Raw genomic sequence first — 8,294 nt, 5'->3', positions numbered from 1 at the left:
ACATTTTGTTGAACCTCAGGTTCATTCAGTCAACATCCAAGCTCTCAACACACAGGCTGGTGACTGAAATGTGAATTAGCGCTGTGTGGCATGCCATTTATATCACAAAGGAAGAGTGGGAATTTGTGACTCCATGCTGTTCATATTCTAACACATGGGCAGAAAAGGTACCTCTGGACACTGCAGTGACTGAGAACACATTGCAGAAGATATTGCAGGCAGTAAGATACTACCCTCCCCTACTTATGTACAAAGGCCAGGTGAAATGCAATCCTCACACCTATTCTGTCTCTTCCCCCAAACTTCCTCTGCTATCTATGTTTTGCTGTGGAAGTGGTGAAGATGTGCTTCTCTTGTAAATAAAAAGTTACTGCAACATGTTGTTGGGAGATACCCATGCCAGAACCAGTTTCTGTGTGTGTGGGGGTCTCATCCAAAGAGCTAAGCACAACAGAGGCAGCAAAAGATGCAGATCTATTACTGGCAAACTAGTAAGTTAAAAGTTTCCAGGTTTGGAAAGTATGCACCCAAGAGTCCATAAGGAGTTGAAATGTGAAACTGTTGATCTTCTAAGAAAAATATGTAGCTGGATGTAAAAACTGGCCTCTTTACTAGAGAACTGGAGGACAGCCAGTGTAACTTTTAAAAAGAGATCTTAGAGGAAGCAAGGGTGGTGGTTTTTTTTTCTAAAAAAATATTTTAGCCTAGCTTCTGTCTTTTCCTGTCAAAGTGGGGGAAAGCCTAGTCATACCTGTAATTATTAAACATGTAACAGGAAAGGCCTTGCTGAAGAGGAATCAGCATGGCTTCTTCTCTCCAACATTTTGGAATTATTTGATAGCAAGGCTGTGTACTGGTTTTGGCCAGATGCTAAACTATGGGCTGAACTGGGCCTCTTGGTGATGACCCAAGCGTGCCTTGGATTAGAGCAGTTTTGATGCAGACTGGAACTGTCCTGGGTTGTGTAAGCAAAAATCCAGCATTTAGGGTTAAAAATAATTAAAAGGCAGACTGAAAAGCTAGGAAAGGGAAACCGAGCGATCAAATACTGCCTATGGCAGATGTTGAAGTGGTATGAGAAGGAGCTACACATTACTGATTAACAGCTTAGCCCCTCCCTATGGAGGCAAAAGATATCTTTTTGGCACTTCGCAGTCACTAAGAGTGTGAGGACGGTCTCCAGTGAGGTCAGCCAAGGCTTTATATTGTTTTGCACACCGTGTCTCCATTCAGCCCACTTAGGGACTAACTACGTTAAGAGTAGGTGCTTCGCTAGCTTGCTGATGGTGTGAAACTCCACCTACCTTTTTTGCATTTGTGTCCCGATGGCATTTTAAAACAACTGGTTATTCCTAAACATCCTTTTGCTTAATACCTTAATAATCATATGGATTTGGAAACAAGAATTCATTTGGTTCTCTTGCTTTATGTGAAAGTTGGCTTTACCCATATGCCAGATGGTTGTTGTTGTTTTTTTCTGGGGGGGGATGGGCTATACTAACCTGATCTTAAGAGATTTAAAGGGAGTTTCAGAGACGTTGCCTACCCCCTCTTCACTGGTATAGGCCTATATTCTTCCATGTGCAGGCTCTTTTTCATGGGGGTAGTGCTATGTCTGTGGAATACAGGCAAAGCTTGTGCGACCACAGGGGAGAAAGGGCAACTTATTCCTTTTGGAATCCTAAATGCAGTTCTTATCTGAATGCATACAGACTGGTGAACTGTGCTCTCATGCTATGTGTCGAAATAGTGCTAACACATCACTGTATATCATTTCTCCCCATGGGAAAATTGACACTCTTGACCCACAGGGTGTTTGGCCCTGGGTGTAATCATGCAGGAATTATAGATGTGAGGCATACAGATTCTGATGCTTCAGTCTTCTGGTAAAGTGGGTAGTACCAGGAACAACCCAGGTCAAATTCGCTCCCCCCTAATACAAAGTACTAAAGTGGGTTCTGATCCAAACAGGTGGTTTTGGGGCACATCCTTAGTCTGGAACCATCCTATGTACCACCACTGGGTACAAGGAAAAGAAAGGATGCAAGGGAAGTATACCAAGTATGTAAACTGGCCAAGATTTCCTTAAGTAGAGATTTTAGGAGTAAAAATTACTATATTTATTCATTTATCCAGTGTTTTTTTCTTTGCGACAGAACACTAAGAATTGCTTACTAATAATTAACTTAAACGTAAAGCTCTCCATAACACTGTATTTTAAAAAGGGCATTATCATGCAGCAATGAAAAAAAGCAAATAAAATTTGTGAGGCTTAATTTGTTTTTAGAAAATCCATAATGACTCATTCCGAACATAGAACATTTATGCCTGTCTATCCAGTTCATTCTTAAGGATTTTTTCCACCAATTTGCTACTGGCTTGTTTAGAAAGATTGGTGGAACATGAACTGGTTGTGTGTTGGTTGTTCCTCTGTCTTACCTGCCAATACATGGAGCCTCAATTTACCTGATTTGCACTAAGTAGAGACAACTGAATTTGTTAGGAGAGATTTGCTTTTATTAGAAGAATGTGTCTTGAAGTTCCAGATTTGAAAAGAGCAGAGAAAGCCCTGTAACGGTGAATTTAGAGATACTGATATCAGAAGAAAGATACCAGAGTCAGAGGTATTACATTTCCAGATGCACTTTGTACAATTATTGAGTTCATTTTTGTGCCACATCCACCATCCTCTTGGGGGCTTCATAAGTGTCAAGGTAGGTTAAAGTAAAAGCAGATAATACAAAGTATAACAAAATGTTCAGTAAGGGAACATAAAGAATACACTTTATATTATTAAAGATTTTATGTTAAAAATCTGTTAAGATGGTATGAGGAAAATGGTATTCACATATACACAAACACACCTCATTCTGAATGTTGTGTAGAATGTCATGGCTACATAGTGGTAAGACATAGGACTCTCCATTAGGTAAAATGGAGCCGTAGCAAGGTATTGGAAGACAGAGCAGGGTGTGCAAGGCAGACTGTCCTTCTCCTCTTGAACTACCATAGAGCCTTCAGGATACAAGAGATAAATATCATAACTTGCCAATGTTGCAGTTTCGTTGAAAATGCCACTTCCATTGGGGGTGGGGCGGAGGGGAGGATAGCACATCTGCCTGATACAGAAAAATGTCTTAAGTTGGATCAGCTCTGATGATAAGCAATATGTTCCCTATCCCCAACTGATCTGTGCAGTCAGGGAACATTTTAGAAGGTGCTTTTAATGAATTAGGCTCCAATCTGAAGCCCAAATAGAGACTAAGGGTGCAACAACACTGAGAAGCTGAATCAGGTCAATTTGGTTTTGCACCGGCTTGATTTGTGCTGTATTTTCTAAGTGCAGTTGGTTTGTGTGACAGCATAAAGGCTCTGGGATTTTCGGTGCCATCCACATGTTTATGTATTATCCAGATCTGTTTCCTTTAAAAAATTATCAAATTATGTGTGTTGTGAGCCAAATGTTTATCAGTTTGAATCCAGTAGTCCCATAATAATTTGACTTCTCCATTTTCAACAACTTTTCCAGGTCTGTGGTCCCACCCGTTTATGGCCACTTGTACATTATATTTCTTACAGATATTCCAATTGCTGCAACTTCTATATGCTGTTCCAAATAATCTGTTTGTGTATTCTTTTTGCTGCCATAAATAAAGTGGTTCACTGTGTCTTTAGCCTCGTTACACAACTAATGTTTACTGTGGTTATATGATTTCTAAATCTGGGTTTTAATTGCATTTGTATGGAGTGTTTGCTCTTGTGCTGCAATAAATCAGCAGCAGCAGCAGCACCATCATCTAAGATCCAAGGAATTAGTACTAACAGCAAATGTTGACTTTGCCAAGAAAAAGAGGAAATTATGTCACACCTCATCTGCAAATGTCCAAAGACTGCACAAACAGATCACAAACTTAGACATGATAGAGAAGCAAAATTAGTGCACTGGTCATTGTGCAAAAAATATAACTTGCCAGCCTCCCAAAACCCATGGGAACATCAGGTAGAGAAAGTGTCAAAAAGTGAGGAAGTCAAGCTCATGTGGGATTTCCGGATCCAAACTGATTGACACCTTGAACATAATACACCAGACATAGTAGTAACAGAATGAAGAAATGTCTGGAGCATTGACATTGCAATTCCAGAGGATGCCAGAGTTGAAAATAAAGAAATGGAAGTGTTATGGATATTGAACTCCACTCTATGTTTGTCTTTAACCTAGAAAAAAGCCTTGGGGATCCAAATATGTTTCTTCCACCATCTTATCTAGTTGCTTTCCTCCTAGAGCTATGTCCTAATATCCTTTCTCTTGACATTCCCCTTTCTTCTCCCCATCTTTTAAGTGGACTTCAATTATGGAACAACTCTGATCACTCTGATGGATGGAAATGAATGCATCTAATCCCATGTAAAAGTCCCAAATTTCTTTGAAAATTAATTGATGCTTTCCCTTACAAGAACTGGAAGATGTGGTTTCGCAGATGTTTAAATATGGAGTGATTGAAAAGGGTGGGGGAGAAGTATAAATCAGTTTAATAGTTTGCCAATCAAATTGTCTTTGGTTTCATTTTCTTTGGATTTTGTAACCACATGTACAATTTAGCCTGCACTGTAGATTGTTTCGCTAGTAAACTCAAATTTCCTTGCAGAAGTTTATTTTGGGTTTATTGGCATTAGAGTCTGTGTGATTTGGGTTTAAGTATTTTCGTTTAGTTTTTTTTATCTAAACTGACACCATTACTTATACATGCACATGACTCACTAGGCAAACCCAATAAAATCTTGGCATCTTTTTTCAATTTAAAACTGACAAATCAGTTAGTTAAAACCAATCTAGGAAATTACTTCATTGTCTGAATTATTTCTTCTAAACATGCTTTAATTTTGTATTATTTTCCCTCCAGCATGGTGAAAACCTTTCCATATTAATTCCAGTGGTAAATTACATCATAATAACTTAAGATATATATCATGTTTTTTCAGCTTCAAAAATAGCTAAACTGCAATTTACCCAGTGTGCTGTGACTTTTATCAAGTAGTATGACCAATAATGAAGAATTTTAATTCATACCACAAATTCTTTTTCTTAGGTCATAGAGTTTTGGGAATCACAGCAATAACCAATGGAGAATTCATGTTAACACCCAGAGGCCATGTTGGAGAAAGCTCGTATTAGTACCAGGCACAGGTACAAAGCAAGGCATACAGCATATCTGAGAAGACAGGTATGGAAAAAATGCAATGTATAGTCCAAAGCATACACAGAGGACTACCATTTAAGGAAAATAGTTTAACATCTGCTGGAAATCAAGGAAAATCAGAGTACAAACCAACCCTTCCCTATCCTCACTCAAAACATGGACATGGTGATGCAGCTTCCTTGTGTCTGTCATTCATGCAGCTACACCAGTGATGGTGAACGTTTTTGAGCCCGAGTGCCCAAACTGCAACACAAAATCAACTTATTTATTTCAAAGTGCCGATACACCAATTAAAACCCAAATGCTAAGGTTTTAGTTTAGAAAAAATAACTGCTCCTGCACTGCACTGCTTGGTTGTTGTTTTTTTTCCTATGGGCAGTATTAACAAATAAATACTTACTGGCCCTCCAATCCCCCATTGGGCTAGACCGGTAATGGACGCCATTGCACCCCTCCGCTGGACCACTGTAGCAGCAGAGGGGAGTGCCGAAATCTGGGATCAGAGGATGAGCGAAGTATTTCTCTATGGCGACTTATGGTTTGTGTGCCCACAGAGAGGGGTCTGTGTGCCAGCTGTGGCACACGTTGTCATAGGTTCGCCATCCCTGATCTACATCATAGCTTAGAAATGCAACTTTTTGGGATTGCTAGTCATGCCACCAAGGAGATTTGGGAAGTTATATTTCAAAAAGTAACTTCTTTAAGCTCTGAATTACACATGTGTGCACTCTCTCACACACACAAATGAACAGTATATAACTAAATTACTCTAGTATTTTAGTACAGATTTGCTTGAATGATGATGCTATTGTAAAGTCTTCAGAAATGCTACCCAGGCTCAACAGGGAAGGGCAGAATTAAGGTTTGGTTGGTGATTGATGTATCTGGCTGTGGAGCCAGGGGTTGGGAGTTTAATCCCAACTGTGCCTCCTGAAAGTAGAGCCAGCCTGTATGGCCTTGGGCAAATTGCGCAGTCTCAGAATGCCACCCAGAAGAAGCAAATGGGAAAACTACCTCTGAGTACTCTCTACCTAAAAAACCCTGAAATGGGTTGCCATAAGTCAGAATTGACTTGACAGCAAACTGGGGCTGATGATAATAATATTGATGGAGTAAATCCATCACCCAAGCACTTCATTGTATGCTCAGACTCCACCTGCATTGGCTCAATCCAGTTACATCCGCTTCACACAATTATGGGAATGCTGAAAGATATAGCCCAAATTTACAGGACAAAACCTATTTGCCTTAGAGAATAGCCTTTCCTCTCTGCTGTCCAAAACTTCTTCACACAGCTATTGTTTTGTGCTCTCCCTTACATTCAAAGTTTTGCTCCATCAAGGTAAAGATATAGTATAAAATGAAAACCATGTGCCTGGGAGCATTTTCACTGAATCAGAAAGGAAACAACTTGTTTTGTAAATGATAGTGTTTTGAGAGTCAGCAGGGACAGTACAAAAAGTATAGTGAAATAACATCCAGGACAAGACTGTTAAATTATTGCCAGGTAACTCATAGGACTTCTATATTTTTGAGTGCCAAATTAATTTTAGTTTTCAAAATTAATTTCCTCACTTTGAGGGGGGAGTAAGAGGTGAATTGATTAGTGCCAGCATCACAGCATTATCCAAACTGTGTGAGTCCCTGAGTTCAGATTAGCATGGAAAGCAGTAATGATTTGGTTCTCTTCCTTTATCACTTGAGGGTTCTTTTACATACCAAGACAATATGCAACATCTCTAAGGGCTACCTGGCTCTTCCATCATTCTAATTTCTTTGAAAATACATGCCCATTGTTAAATTTTTAAAAAAAGCAGAAGCAGAGCTGTGTGGGTTTGTCCCTCTGCTCTTTTTTCACCTAAGCAACCTGCGAATGCCCATGTTAGAGTGTGCACACACACAATATTTACTCCCAATGGGTTAAATTGCAATTGTGCTGCCTCTCCGGGGATGCAAATCATTGCTAAGAATTTAAATTGGACTGAGAACGAGACTACAAGGCCAAACGTTGCTGGTAGATCTACAGCTATCTAGATTTTGGTACAGGATTGCATCTTAGAGCTTTTCCAGATATGGGAGAATGTCGAAACTCCCACCCCCCCGCCCCCCACTTACTAATGTTTGGTAATAAACGATTGTGGGGCTTTTCATATAAATTTTCATATTAATCTTCTTTTAAAGTCACTTGTCGCCAGCAACCTCTCCTTCTTCTCTGAAAACAAATGGCCATGCTGGACCCTCCTTTTTGGGGGGCTTTGAATTTTAGCTTAATTAAAAACTTTGGGGCAGGAGGCTGTGAATGAAGAAATGAACATCCTCTGGTGCCAATATACTTTTTTTAAAATTAAAAGGTGAATATATTATACATAGTATATACATAATGTATATATTATACATTAAAAGGTGAATATATTATACATATATTATACATAATATATGTATATATTATACATATATTATACATTATGTGGTGCTGGAGGAGATTCTTGAGAGTCCCCTGGACTGCAAAGAGAACAAACCTATCCATTTTGAAGGAAATCAACCCTGACTGCTCACTGGAAGGACAGATCCTGAAGCTGAGGCTCCAATACTTTGGCCATCTCATGAGAAGAGAAGACTCCCTGGAAAAGATCCTGATGTTGGGAAAGAGTGAAGGCAAGAGGAGAAGGGGACAACAGAGGACAAAATGGTTGGACAGTGTCATCGAAGTGACCAACATGAATTTGACCAAACTCCGGGTGGCAGTGGAAGACAGGAGGGCCTGGCGTGCTCTGGTCTATGGGGGTCATGAAGAGTTGGACACGACTTAATGACTAAGCAACAACATACAGTGGTGCTTCGCACAGTGAGGTTAATCCATTCCGGATTAACTCTCGCTGTGTGAAAGCATCGTTGAACGGGGCAGGAAAAGCCATTGGAACGCATTAAACATGGTTAATGCGTTCCAATTGGGCCGAATACTCACCGTTCAGCGATGCTTCCCTATGGCCGGCAGCCATTTTCGCGCCCTCCCCTCGCTTTACAAGGGCGCAAAAACGCTGCGCGCAGCCATTTTGGGGCGTCCGGGGGCCATTTTGTAGCGGCCGAACAGCTGAT

Source organism: Pogona vitticeps, chromosome 1 (genome assembly GCF_051106095.1).
Source record: "Pogona vitticeps strain Pit_001003342236 chromosome 1, PviZW2.1, whole genome shotgun sequence".
In the NCBI taxonomy this organism is placed as follows: domain Eukaryota; kingdom Metazoa; phylum Chordata; class Lepidosauria; order Squamata; family Agamidae; genus Pogona; species Pogona vitticeps.
This window is presented reverse-complemented; position numbering follows the sequence as displayed.